Below are 14,032 nucleotides of genomic sequence, written 5' to 3'. Positions count from 1 at the left end.
ACATTACAGGCATGGGACAACTTTTGTCAATCTCAGAGATCTACATTTCTGTGGAGTTTTAGGGACAAGACTCAAGAGCTTTGGACTGGCAGTCTGGGAAGATGAATAAAAGGCAAACGTGAACCTCAAACTGTTTAGTCACTCTGTGTTAAAGAGAATCCTGCTTTATCTCAGTGGATAGTTCCTGGAATAGGTCTCAACATATAAAAGCTGCAACTGAGCCGCTGAGGTGGGACACTGCCATATGAAACCTGTGGGGAAGCGACGGGTTCTCCATCAGGGTATGCATCTGAGCATGAAGCCATGGAGCTGTCTAGATTGTGCTAAATGCAATCATATGGCGAACAGTTCTCCCAGGTACAAACAAGATGAGAAAGGCAGCCAAACAGACCACGACACCTGCTATGCCACAGAGGATGTCGCTGAGCGGCTATCTGCGTGGCAAGCGAGAAGCCGCTTTCTAACTAACTGCAGTCCTACAATTTTTGTTGTTGCTGTGGTGAATAACACAGAAATTTTAGAAAAACAGAAGTTAGCAGGGAAAATATGTCTGGGTTCCCACTACCCAAAATATAAACCATTGCTAACATTTTGTCATGTATGCAGTATTTTTTTTTAATTTAAAAAAGGGTATATTTTAAAATAACATGAAGAATGCCTTTTTGTAAATTAGAAAAATGAGAGCATAGGTATAATCTCCTTCATAACCCCACACCAAGCCTAGATTGTGAGTTGGTTTGTATCTTTCAAGGCCACTATTTTTCTTTTTTAACATTCACATACATAAACCCATATCCACGGCAATGAACAATGCTTGTGTATTTTTAATTTACCTATATGATATGAATCCCTGTTTGTGTATCTTTTGTTCTACATTTTTGACTCAATATGATGGATGTGGTCTTGAAACATGCTAAACTATACCAGCTCGTTTCCTTTAACTGCCACACAACTGAGTAAATATATATTCAGTTGTTGGCTTTTCACCCAATATCCAACGTTTATGGCTACATAAAAGCCCTTGTTATATCATTAAAGCGATTGTTGGTTATGTGTGGGTGTGCATACGTATGTGAGCATAAGCAAATTTCCTCTGCTCTTGACTCTGGGTTTCTGAAGAAGCTGCCGGGTCTTGTCTCTGCAGTGGTTCTTCCACCCTACGACTCCATGCGGTGGACACTCAGTATGTTAAAAGGAAAAATATATTTATTAAAATGGACTTGCTTATTACTAATTTTCTTCCCTTTTAAAACAACATTAGGGAAGACTTTGGAGTTACATGTATTTATTTTCTTCAAAATTTCTCTGCACTGCCCGTTTCATAAACCTTCAAGTCCAAAACCTTTAACTTCACCTGACCGTTTGGCTGACAGTCAGGAACTCTGACAGTGCACGGCTGAAGACCAAGGCAATTAAGAAGCTTATTCAAAAAGGATTCTCAAAGACCACATTCACAAAGCCAGGAAGGCTTGTGTTTGTAGCAGTTGTTACGACTTTATGGCAAGTATGTGTACATATACACCATTGCCCCGACATTAATATATAAATGCAAAACTGTATTTATATATGTATTTTCGATGCAAAAATTGGACTTCAATATTTTTTTTTGAGAGTGTAATTTTGATTTAGGCTTTGAACAATATATCTGAACTTGACTCTGTGAAAAACCCAAAAATTCTCATATAATTAATAAGCATTTGTATACACAACATTTATTCATCACACAATATGAACTGGGTTGTTCTAATTATTTTGTCTAATTTCACATAAGGTAATCCTCACAATGACCGTATGAGGAAAGTATTATAAAGAGCCCCGTTTTCCAGATGAAGAAAGGAGAGGAGAACAGTTAAGCATTTTGCCCAAAGTCAAACAGTGCAGAAAAGGCCAGCCAAGAATCGCACCCAGGCAGTCTGATGTCATGGACCTTGTTCTAAATGATTGAGAACAGATTCAGGTTTTAAAGATAAAACTGCGAAGAGGAAAATGAAACACTGTCACCGAGGTGGCTTCCAAATTTTGCTATAATACAAACATGCGGCGTCTTTTTCATGGTATGCCTCAAACTGAGAACAAACCAAATTAGAGTTCTGCAAGTAGACAAATTGAAAGTGATTTCCCTGTGATGAAGGAAATTTAAAGCAGCAAGTTCAAGCCCCAAACCCTTCCAACATAAACATACCCATTCTCAGTTCTTCTCTTTAGAAAACTCAGGGGCTGTGAATTTGTTCGTGGCTCAAAGGAGACTGCCCAATTTTGTTTACACAAGATTCAAAGCAAAAATGAGAATCACTCCCTGGGACAGCTTTAGCTCAGAACGTGTGTTCCTTGCACATTTTTAATAGGGGCACAAATATATTAACAGTGTGGTCATTTTGTAGTTTCAAAGGAATCTGTTTTGTAACTGATTCATATTTATATTTGGAATATAGTTATTTCTGGGTATGAAACAGTTCATTTTGTTAAGCCATTTGACCTGAGGTGAGGTTGGCACTATTTCCCATGACTGCTCCCAATTAGTGCAAATTGAAGGTTAAAGGATAAATAAAGTCCCTTTAACTTGGTTTACTAATACGTTATTTATAAATGGCTCTTGACCTATTTTTTGACAGTAACTTTGTATGAATGAAATTGCACAGAACAAACTAGCAAATACATAATGCATATTTTATTGCAAAGCATTTAAAGGGTTAAATTTAAATGAATTCAATTTTAAAGGGGTTAATATTAGAGCAAAATTAATGCCTTCTCCTCCTCCTCCTCCTCCTTCTTCCTCTCTCTCTCTCTCTCTCATCTCTGGTTTCTCACTAAATCATATGAGGCCTGAGGGCTAGACTGATTGCATTGTATTAGTGGCCTTTTAATTTTTTTGTAAAGTGCTTATTCATTCTTTTAAAGTTTTATTTTGACAGTTAAATAGTATCCCATAATATCACACTTATTGAAGGCCAGTGAAATCTTTTCTTTTGCTATTCCAAATAGGACTACAAAGCATAGCATCGTACAAGTGCCAGTTCTCACACATACAAGTTAAAATATAGAGCAGATCTTAATAGAATTGGCCATTCAAAATGCACATTTTACATTGTGATTGTATTTCCAAATTAGATTCTATAGAGGTCGTTTCAATTTATGTCTATGTCTGAAAGTCCTGTTTCTCCATGTCTTTGCTAATATGTTATTAAACATTATATTTATCTGCTTGATAGCAGATAAATGGAATCCTAGTTAGAGTTCACATATATCTTGGGTAAGTAAAGTTGTGAATCTTCTGATATCTTTAAACGTTACTTGTATTTCTTATTGTGTGAATTTTCCTCCCTCTGTTTCCTTTCTTCTTTTTATCCTTCCTTCCTTCCTGTCTTCCTTTCAATGGTTTGCCCAAGGTTTTCTGCTACGTTGGTGGACATTTTCTTATTGATAAGCCATTACATGATATCTTCTAGAGAAACAAATTCTTGTTCTTTTGGCTTTGCTTTTGGGAGTTTTGTCAATATCCTTTTTTTCCCTATTTTTTTCCCTCCTTTCCTCCCTCCCTTCCTTATTTCCTTTCCTCCCCTCTCCTCTCCCCTCCTCTCCTTCTTTTCCTTTCCTTTCTGTGGTACAATTAACATGAAATCTACCCTGTTAACAATTTTTTTTTTTTGAGACAGGGTCTCACTTTGTCACCCAGGCTGGAGTGCAGTGGTACAATCTTGGCTCACTGACACCTCCATCTCCTGGGCTCAAGCGATCCTCTTGCTTCAGCATCCTGAGTAGGTGGGATGACAGGTGTGTACCACCACACTCAGCTAATTTTTATATTTTTGTAGAGGTGGGGTTTTGACATACATGTTGCCGAGGCTGGTCTCAAACTCCTGAGCTCAAGCGATCTGCCTGCCTCAGCCTCCCAAAGTGCTGGGATTATAGGCATGCGCCACCATGCCCAGCTCATAACAAATCTGCTCTCCTGTGACTGCCATGAGAATATGCCTTAGAAAGTTTGTTATGGATGAGAAACACATAGAGGACTTGACTCACGTCAGTTGTCTCCACCAAGGCCACCCCACGTCAGCCTAGACCAGCCAAGTCCCATCCATATAAGACAGCCCAGCAAAGATGAGCAGAGTCACCTAGCTGACATACAGCTGACCACAAATGCATGAGTGAGCTCACCCAAGACGGGCAGAATCAGCCAGCCACCTCTCAGACTCATGAGCTACTGAATGCTAATCATTTCAAACTATGTTTTGTGGTATTTTGTTACTATCCCTGGTAATTCCAAATAATGTCATTATGCACTAGATAACTGATAGAGAGCTTATCCTTGTTGCGCTCAAAAAAAAAAAAAAAGAGAGAGAGAGAGAGAGATAACCACATAAAAAATGATTTAAAATTAGGTAATAAAATTCAGCAAATATCCATCAAATGCCAGCTGTATGAATCAGGGTTATCCAGGAAAACAGAAACCGGCTGAAGTATTTAAACAGAAAGATTATAATGCAGGGGATTGATTACGTAAGTGAAGGAAAGGAAGTGAAGTCGAACAGGGGAGAAGGAGGCATCCAGCAGGAAACCCCTAAGCTATCGAGACAAGAATGGAGGTGTTGATTTTGGAGGCCTGGGTTGGGGTCATTCAACAGAAACTGAAAGCTTTAATTGGCGATTCCAGTAGGAACTGAAGCCACAGAGAAGACACAACTGTTGTCAGAGATGTTGTCTGAGGCAGAGAGAGTGGAGAAGAAATACCCTGACTTCTCCCTTCCTTCAGTCCTCCGATCTTCCTCCAAGGCCTTCCAATGGCTGAACCCAGAGGAGGCACATACCTCAGGAGGCAGCCCCTCAGTGATACAGAGGCAGGGCATGGAGAGGACCTGTGGGCAAGCAGGTGAATACACAGTCATGCTGTGCAAGGTACTCTACAAGGTGTTGCTCAGTGCTTTGTGTGACATCCTTAAAAATAACAGAATCAGAAAAGACACTGGGCTTGACGGTTAGAAAGGGCCCAACTGGGTGGAAGTGAGGGAAAGGATGCTCAGGCTGCAGCAACCGTAGGAGCGAAATGCAGGAAATACCGAGGGAATAGCAAGTATTCTGGTTTGGCTAAGAAGGTTGTGTGTCTGGGAGAGGGAAACAGAGGTAGAGAATGGGTGATGAGGCTGCAAAGGCAGAAAGAGTGCTAGAGCTTGAAAGATTCGGTTCTAATCCAAGTAGATTGGACTTTCGTTCTAAAGGCAATGGGAAATTTAATGGTTCTGAGCAAAGGATAATATAATACCAGTTGTGCATTAGGAATATTAGCCTGATAGAAATTTGAAGGATCAATTAGAGAACGACAAACTAGACTAGGGGTCATTAATTTAAGTGTAGACCTCAGGGAATTTACAACCCTCCTTAAGTAATTTGTAGAAGTTTGTTCGAGCATTCAATTTCCTGAGAGATGGTGCATAGCTGTTGCATGGTTTTCAGTGGAGTCTATGACTCCTGACCCCATAAAAACTGTTTAAGCACCAGAAAGCAAGGAAATCATCTAGAAAGCTTCTATCATAATTTCTTTAATGAGAATCAAAAACATAACAGTGGTAATGGAAATAAAAAGGAGGAAATGGAAACATTTATGAGGCATGGACTAAACACATAATCTAGCTGATCCTGAACAGAAACGAAACAAGCCCAAGAGTACTGAGAGGCTTAACTATGGGTAACATCCATCTGTTATTCTTTTTCTTCCTTCTATAAAATGGAGAAATCAACTCCTGTTTCCAAGATACCATAATGATTTACTAAATTAGAAAGTTCTAAGATAAACATAAAGCATATATATATATCATCACTGCCCTTCTCCCATGTTCACCACACAACTAATCAATTGCAGTCTTTCTTTACTGCTGACTCCAACAACAATCTCTAAATCCTTCTCAAATAGCACCCAGACAGGCATTGCCAACCAGTTTAAGAAGAAACTTAAATGTCATCGCTGCTGTAAGACATTTTCTAGCGCTAGCATTTTTATTAATATTTATTGTATCGCCTGTTCTTTCGTTTCATAAAGATCTAGTACCAGTGAATGGGTATATTTGGCAGAATGTATTACATACTTATATATATATTTCCCACATGTGGGAAATTTAATCACATACAGTTGGATTACTAAGTCTTATGCAAGTTCATGAATCTATTTAATGTTAATTCAAAGCAATTGACACAGATTTTAACTAAGCTGAATTAGGAGGGAAAACTGTGTTTACGTGAAAAATTACTCTATTATCCAATTATCATAGTAAGGTTTTAAAACCAGCACATGTCATCACAATCAACTATGAGTGACTTCATTGTTTGGTAAATTCTGAACTCCAATCATTGGCAAGTAGGTATACAGTATTGCCAAAAGCCACCTGTGTTTTAAAAGATGGTGACTTTTGGGTTGGCATTCGAATGTCACTAGGGTGATTTTATTTCCTTGGGATGTTTTCTATCTGACATTTGAAAAGACATGTAATTTCAACACAGAACCACAATATAGACAGATTCAGATACGTCAAGTTTGTTTTCTGCTTGTAGTTGATCAACAAGAAAATTATTACTCTCTACTTCAGCATGAAGACTTCGCCTGCTCCCCTCTACATCAAATTCTGAAGTATGACCCGTTCAAACAGAAACAAACAACATTTGGAAAAAATATACTCACAAAATTGGAAAAAAATCCTCTAATGTACTAAATTCCCAGCAGTAATTATTTGACCATGATCCACAATAAAAAATAATGTTTTAATCTGTAACACATACATACACACATATGTAGGGATATATATATATATATATATGTCTGAAACAAAAGTTCCACAAAATAATATTCTTACTCCTGTGATACACTTGGATACCTTCTATTCCATTGAACTCTACCCTATTTTGTCCTATTTTATGTACTATTTCATTTTTTTAAAAGTAATAACGTGCTAAATTGATTTCATTACTCACTAATATAGCCCAACCACAGTTTGAAAAACACTACTGAAGCAAAATGACTAAAGTACTCTGACTTTATTCACCAATGTAAACATATCCACAAAAGACCAATCCTGAGCAACTTAGCAGGGGAAAAAAAAATCTCTTGGCTTGCTCCCTAGTATCCTGGATGAAGCCAAGGTTTGCTGAGCCAATTTTTGTAGTTTGTGGTTGACAATGACTGAAAACTGAAAGGCAGAGATCAAATCCTCACTTTCCCTCTCAACACATCTCTTCCGCTGGGTAATTTATACAGTGCAAGTATCAAGCTATTCAATTTTGCTGTCATTTACTGTTCTTTTTCCAACAGCAATGGAAACACAGCATCAGTTTACTGTCTTCTCTCTTAGGTAGAATTAGATTATTGTCCCTCCTACCCCTTTAAACAAGGATGGCATTCACCACTTCAGAGTCACTCTTAGAGGATCGCCAAACAAAGCATGGCAGGGAAACTACTATCCATGAAGGAGCAATAGCAAAATCTGGGAATTGAGGTTGTCAGTTCAGGTTATATACAAGAACACGCTTTATAATGGTTCTTTTGATTGAGTGGACACAATTAGAACTGAATCAACATAATTAATAGTAAAAACAAATGGACACTTTAGGCACGCAGAGTGCAGCGAACTACTCTGTGCCTCAAGTTCTGTAATAGGACAATAACAATGCTTAATTTATAGAGACCAGGGTTAAATTAGTAAGTTCAATATTAAAAATGTATAAAGTGCTTGGAAGAGTGCCCGGCCCAAGAAAGCATGCTATAAGTGTTGTTTTTATTATTATGCTGGCCCTGGGAATTGGCAGATATTGGTCTAGTTCTATGCTGAATCCAGTGCAAAAATCCAGGAAAAGAAGGGATGGTTCTAAGTGCCTCTAGAGTTATGCTCCTCATTTAAAGTGTCAAACTGGGACACTTTTGAGGGCTGTTGGATTGGTTCACTGTATTGATCGTGGGGATGCTTTAACAGCATATACATATGTCATAATTTATCAAATTGTATATTTTAAATACAATTTATTTTATGTCAATGAGACTTTAATAAAGCTAATAAAGTTAGCTTTATTTAATTAAAATTAAATAAAGTTAATAAAGCAGACCAAAACTGAAAGAATATTGAAAGGAGTATACTTCCAGTAGAAGGAGAAAGATCCCAGATGGGAGCTTGGACACACAGGAAGGAAGGATGAACACCAGAAATGGTAAATATGCGGTAAGTATAAATGCGGTAAATATAAATGAATATATAAATGAATATTAACTATTTAAAACAATATAAAAATTGTTATATCTTGTGGAATTTAAAACATGTAGAATCGAAATGTGAGACAATAATACAAAAGGGAGGAGTGGTAAATAAAATTAAGTCCCTTGCATTTTCTGGAAAGTAATCAAAGTCACAATTTATATTATACATTAATAAATTAATGATTCACTTTGTAATTCCTAGGGTAACCACTAAAAGAAGAGTAAAAGAATAAATCACTAACAAGCCAGTAGAGGTGAAATAGTTCATTAATTCAAAATATGGTAACAAAGGAGAGGAAAAGGAACACTAAATAGCTGGGGCAAATAAAATGTCAAAGAGTAATATGATGGATTATAACCTGAATATATCAGTAATTGCATAAAATGCAGATAAACAGTTCACATAATATACATAAACTAAATTATTTTTAAAATCCCAGTTAAACGCTGCTTAACTGAGACACACTTTTTATATTAGGATACACAATTTGAAAGAAAAAAAGGATTGAAAAATTACATGTAAATTATATTAATGTCAGATACTGTAAACTTAATGATAAGGGATATTACTAGAGATAAAAAAGACATTTTACAATAGTAAAAAAATCCAATAGAAAGATATGAGTGATAAATCTGAATGCATCTAGTTACTAAGCCTCAAAATATATAAAGCCAACATTGCTAGAACTAGAAAAACAAATAAGAAAATCCACAATTAATGTGTAAGGGTTTAATACACCTCTCTCAGTAACTGGTAGAACAGGCTGTTAAAAATGAGTAAGAACATAGATAAGGATAAGGTGATGAATACATTTGACCTAATAGATCTATTTATAACATTACAGCCAACAATTACAGAATACACATTGAACATTTACCAACATCTATGATGTGTTGATAATAAACGAGTCTGAATAAATTTCAAAGATCAAAAATCAAACAGAAGATATTTTCTGACCACATCATAATTAAATAGAAATCAATAATAAAATAATAACTAAAAATTACACAAATATTTGGAAATTAAGCAATACCCTTCTAATTAACCCATGGGTCAAAGATTAAGCAGAGTGGAAATTCGACAATATTATTAACTGAAATAGAAGAAAACATGCCATCTCAAGTGTGTGAGATGCAGCTAAAGGTGTGACTGGAGGGAAATTTCTATACTTAAATGCATGTATCAAAAAAAAAAAAAAAAAAAAAAAAGACAGCCAATGATCTAAGAAGACAATCAATGATTTAAGTATCCATCTCAAGAAACCCTAAAAATAATACCGTATTAGGGTCAACCAAAGTGGAAAGGAGAAAATAACAATTAGTAATACATAGAACAGAGGTGTAACAGAGAAAATCAATCAAGTCAAAAACTGATTCTTTGAAAATACTAATAAAATCATAAACCTATAGCCAGATTTATTAAGATAAAAGAAGAGAAAGGAAAAATTACATGTATTGAATAAAAAAGAAATCACTACAAATCCTACAGACAATAAAAAGATAAGGGGATATATGAACACTTTATGGCAATATTTGAAAATGTCAATGAAATGGACAAATTACTTAAAAAAACCTTACTCAAACAGGAAAAAATAATAAAAATGGGAATGGTACCATACTCATTAAAGAAATTGAATTTGTATATACAAATCCACTCACACAGTACTCTCTAGGCCTAAACTGCTGGCGAGTGAGTTCTACAAAATACTTAAAGGAAAAACCACACCAATTTTACATAGCTCATCCAGGTTATAGAAGAAGTGGGATCGTGTCTCAACTCATTTGATGAGACTCATTTTATGAGGCCAGCATAGTCTTGATCCCATAACAGTATAAGGGTATTATAAGAAAAGAAAATTATAACTAGCATTTTTTATGAATTTAGAAGAATAATTAAAGTATTAGCAGACCAAATCCTGAGATAATTTAATTTAAAAGGATAACACATTAATGCAAGAGGGTTTACTTTTAAAAATACAAGGTTGGTTTAATATTAGCAATCAATGTGAAGCACTCTATTAATAGAAAAACGAAAAGCATCTGGTCCTTTAAATGGGTACATTGATCTATTCATGATAAAACACTCAGCAAACTAGGTGTTTGGTAAATTTTGAAAACTTTACATTTTCCTAATGCCTCAACAGCCCTACAATAGACTGAACACACCCTGCCCTGGTGTCCAGGTTGTACTAGTGTAATAGGGCTGGTCCCTGCCACAAGTCCCCCTTCTTTCCTTCCCCTGAATGTCACCTAGTGACATTCAAACACACCAATGAAATCCCTCATGCCTTTTTCTTGTATACGCCTTCCTGACCCCCTAAAGAGGCACCAGTCTGTAGGTCCTCATTCTCTTGGCTCCCCACTTACTTAGTGAGCCTGCTCACCTGGCCCTTCTCCCATGGGGCCTTCTGCACGATGCGCTGTGCTTTCCTTTCTAGGACCTGCAAGCATATTAGATCATTTAATTGCACATGCCTCTCGTATGCATATGCCTGTGCCTCTCATATGCCTTTCCATGGCCTTACTGAAATGATCCTTAAAGACCTCACAAGGAGGATTTACTCTCCAATTTACAACACACTAGGATTGGAAGAAAACGCTCTCAATTTGATAAAACCCTATAGCAAACATGCTAATGATGAATATTGAAAGTTTCCCCTGAGACTAAGAATAATTCAAGGATATTTTCTATAACCACCTCTGTAAAACATTATACGAGAAATCGCAGGTCTTGCAATTAGGAAAAAAAAGACTGAAAAAAGAAGAGATAAAACTGTGGTTATTCTTTGAAATCATAATTGTGTATGAGGAAAACCAAAACATCCTCCAGATAAATTATTAAAACTAATAAGTTAATAAAGCCACACCACTGGATATAAGATCAACATATAAAACTCAATTGGAATTCTATATACCAACAACAAACATTTAGAAAATAAAATTCAGTCACTTACACCATTTATATTGGCATAAACATATCAAATACTTTAAAATGCATTTTTAAAAGATATCCAAGACTTCTAAACGGGAAACTACAAAACTTTACTGAGAAAAAGCAAAAGAGATCAATATATGATCATAGATTGGGGGCCTCAATATTGTAAATATGTCAATTCTCCCTAAATTAGTATATAGATTCAATATACAGTAATCCCTATCAAAATCTCACAAGTCTTAGGTTTTTTTTTTTTTTTTCTGGTGGAAATTAGTAAACTAATTCTAAGATGTATGTGAAATAGCAATGAGCCAAGACTAATCAAGGCAAAATTAGAAGAATATTAGAGGACTTAATACTACTAGCTACAGTATTACAAATCTACATTAATTGAAACAGTGTGCTATTGATGCAGGATAGACAAATAGATCAGAAGAGCTCCAAAGAGAGTACAGAAACAGAAACACATATACCATCATTAATCATTAAAAGTGACATTGCATTGTAGTGAGAAAGGGCATTGTCCTGAATAAATGGTGGTAGGTTAACTGGATACCCATACTGTAAAAAATATTTTTGTACCTTACTTCACATGATACAGGAAAATCAATCCCAGGTGGGTTGCTGGTAAAATGTAAAAGATGAAACACGAAATCCTCAGAAAGATAACATATGGGAACATATTCATGATTTGGGGGTAAACAAAGTTTTCTTAAACAGGACACAAATAGCATTAACAATAGAGGAAAAAAGAAATAAATAAACAATAAATGTTAAAAGGAGACAATAAAGGAAAAGGTAAGAAATTAGATTATATTAAAATTAGGAACTTCTGTTCACCAAAAGACACCATTATGAGAGTGAAAAGTGGGAAACAATAATTGTATTACATACGACTGACAAAGAAATCATATTCAGGACATATACTGAACTCCTATAAATCATTAAGAAAAAGGTAACCTAATATAAAATGGCCAAAAGACTTGGATATTCTCACACAAGAAGATACTCAAATGCAAATAAACATATAAAAAGTGCTCAACCTCATTATCAGGGGAGTGTGAATTTAAAACACAATGAGATATCTATACACACCCACCAGAATGGCTAAAATTAAAAATACTGCCAATACCTAGTATTAGAGAAGATGTGAAGAAACTGGAATTCTCATACACTGTTGGTGAAGTATAATCATTTTGACAGTTCTACAATATCTCCTAAAGCTGAATACACATGTATTATTAATCAGCAACTTCACTCCCAAACCTAACAGAAATGTTTACACATGGTCACCAAAAGACCTGTACAAAAATGTCCATAGCTGTTCTTTGCATAATAATCAAAAGCTGAAAACAATTCAAATGTTCATCAATAGTAGAACAGATTAAAACTTGTAATACAGTCCAATTCAAGTCAGAAATGATAGATAGTCTTCCAAACACAATATTGAGCAAAATATGCCAGACACAAGAAAGTATGTTCTATATTAGGCCATTATATACAGTTCTAAACAAAGCAAAATTGACCTCTGGTTTTAGAACTCCAGGGAGTTCAGTCTCTCCTTTGGGGAGAGGCTGAAAGTGGGTATGAAGAGAATTTTTGCTTCTTGTCAGTATTGTATTTCATGATCTAAATAGTGATTGTGTAGGTGGATTTGTTTTGTGAAAATTTATTAAGTTGTATGCTGATGATTTGTGTACATCTCTGTGTGTACGTTTCATTTTAATAAAAATGTTTATTTAAGGTAATTTCTTTAAGAAATACCAATACTTTTTTTTGTACTTAGCATTCATAAGAATACCAACATGTGGCAGGGAACAGTGACGGGACCTACAGCATACATCAGGGTAAATTTCAGACATCTTATCTATTGTAACATGGTGCTGTCACCCTGTGTGTAGTATCTATATGAAATGGTATAAAAGATGAGGCTAAAAGAAACAGCATTAAGTTTTCAGGATTTTCTGTAAATATGCTGCTTAGTGTGTTATTCATTTTTTTTTTTCTTGGTGAAGAATAGCAGAATTTTTTTCCTGTGTATAGTTGTAGATCAGCACCCCAAATCATGCAACAAATCAGTTTCTTCTCTTCCCATTGGCTTCTAAAAAATTCAGCCCTAAATTTGTGTATACCCTTAGATCAGTAGTTTTCAAACTTTCTTTACCATGGCCACAGACAGAAATTTTATATCATGACCTAATGCACAAACATGCCCATCAATCTGAAACTTACATAAAGATATAATACCCTTACGTTGTGCAATGACCTCTGATATTCTGTTCTCACCTTCATATCTTAATCCGTTAAAAATGATGGGTGCTCACTAAGATGGTTTCAAAGGCCATTAATGTGTTGCAACGAAGTTTGAAAAACATTGTCTTCTAGACAATGGTAAATATTAGGCATTCAATAAAACGTTATTGAATGAACAGTGGTATGCATTTTGTTAATTTGGCCTAAACTCCAGTTTGCTGTTAGCCTTGTTTTCCTTTGCCTTCTCACCTTTTGTTCTTATTTATGTCAACTTCTTATAGTGTATGTATCCTTAGAAATTGTCATACTCTTTTCCAGAACAAGTCCTTAAAAAACACTCTCAAAGTCACACAGTAAATCAGTCGGAGCACAGACAGGAGAGAAAAGGTCATCCCAAGGCACCCAAGGTGCTGGGAACAAGAAGCTTAACACCTGTAGGACAGACACTTCTTGTCCCACCTCTGTAACAATGTCTGCAGCACTAGGACACATGACAGCAGATGGTGACTGGGACTAAGTGCCTGGAACTCACCTCTAACCTTACAGGGAACCCTATATACTCTTGCTTTCCATGAAGTTCTCTTGCATTTCCGACAGATGGGAGAGAGTGAGCC

General features: G+C 35.8%; 1 protein-coding gene across 38 annotated transcripts in view; it reads right to left on the bottom strand.

Moving 5' to 3' along the window:
* Positions 1 to 14,032, bottom strand: part of THRB (thyroid hormone receptor beta) — a 371,812-nt gene that overhangs the window by 213,264 nt on the left and 144,516 nt on the right. The gene's annotated exons all lie outside the window — the stretch shown is intronic.

Source organism: Macaca fascicularis, chromosome 2 (assembly GCF_037993035.2).
Source record: "Macaca fascicularis isolate 582-1 chromosome 2, T2T-MFA8v1.1".
Lineage (NCBI taxonomy): Eukaryota > Metazoa > Chordata > Mammalia > Primates > Cercopithecidae > Macaca > Macaca fascicularis.
Note: the sequence above shows the minus strand (reverse complement) of the source record. Positions and strands in the feature narration are given on the sequence as shown.